This window comes from Hyperolius riggenbachi, chromosome 4 (assembly GCF_040937935.1).
Source record: "Hyperolius riggenbachi isolate aHypRig1 chromosome 4, aHypRig1.pri, whole genome shotgun sequence".
NCBI classification, from domain to species: domain Eukaryota; kingdom Metazoa; phylum Chordata; class Amphibia; order Anura; family Hyperoliidae; genus Hyperolius; species Hyperolius riggenbachi.
Window position 1 is genome coordinate 437,934,764 of NC_090649.1, and position 1,091 is coordinate 437,935,854.

The window sequence follows — 1,091 nt, forward strand, 5'->3', positions numbered from 1 at the left end:
AATTTGTATAGTGATTCCTATTCTTATTTATGGCATCCTCTCCAGGGAGGAATAAACTCCACACCATTTCCTATAGAGAGTGACTGGTTTTGGATTGACAGAATATTGGGGGGCCTAAAGGGGTACTCTACATCACACCTTTGTGTGCATTTTTATATGCTGGGCGCATTTAGAGCAGGTGAATGTGTCACATAGGTGTCTCCAGTATAGGAAGCCAGGTATAGGTGCCTTCAGTATAGGAAGCAAGGGATAGGTGCCCCAGTATAAGTAGACAAGTATAGGTGTCCCCAGTATAGGAAGTCAGGTATAGGTGCCTTCAGTATAGGAAGCAAGGGATAGGTGCCCCAGTATAAGTAGACAAGTATAGGTGTCCCCAGTATAGGAAGTCAGGTATAGGTGCCTTCAGTATAGGAAGCAAGGGATAGGTGCCCCAGTATAAGTAGACAAGTATAGGTGTCCCCAGTATAGGAAGTCAGGTATAGGTGCCTTCAGTATAGGAAGCAAGGGATAGGTGCCCCAGTATAAGTAGACAAGTATAGGTGTCCCCAGTATAGGAAGTCAGGTATAGGTGCCTTCGGTATAGGAAGCAAGGGATAGGTGCCCCAGTATAAGTAGACAAGTATAGGTGTCCCCAGTATAGGAAGTCAGGTATAGGTGCCTTCAGTATAGGAAGCAAGGGATAGGTGCCCCAGTATAAGTAGACAAGTATAGGTGTCCCCAGTATAGGAAGTCAGGTATAGGTGCCCCCCTGTATAAGTAGCCAAGAATAGGTGCCCCCAGTATTGCTAATTAAATATAGGTGCCCCCAGTATAGCTAGCCAGGTATAGGTTCCCCCAGTATAGATAGGTGTATATATAGACAGGTATAGGTGCCTTCAGTATAGGAAGCCAGGTATAGGTGACCCAGTACAGCTAGCCAGGTATAGGCGCCACCAGTATAGGTACCCAGGCATAGGTGCCCTATTATAGGTAGCAGGTATAGGTGCCACTGGGTGGGAGGAGGTGGTTGACACTTGGGGGAAGGGGGGTACATCATTCCTCCCTCCCCCTCCATGGGCCCCCTCCTGTGCCCGATGCAGAGGTTTGGAAAC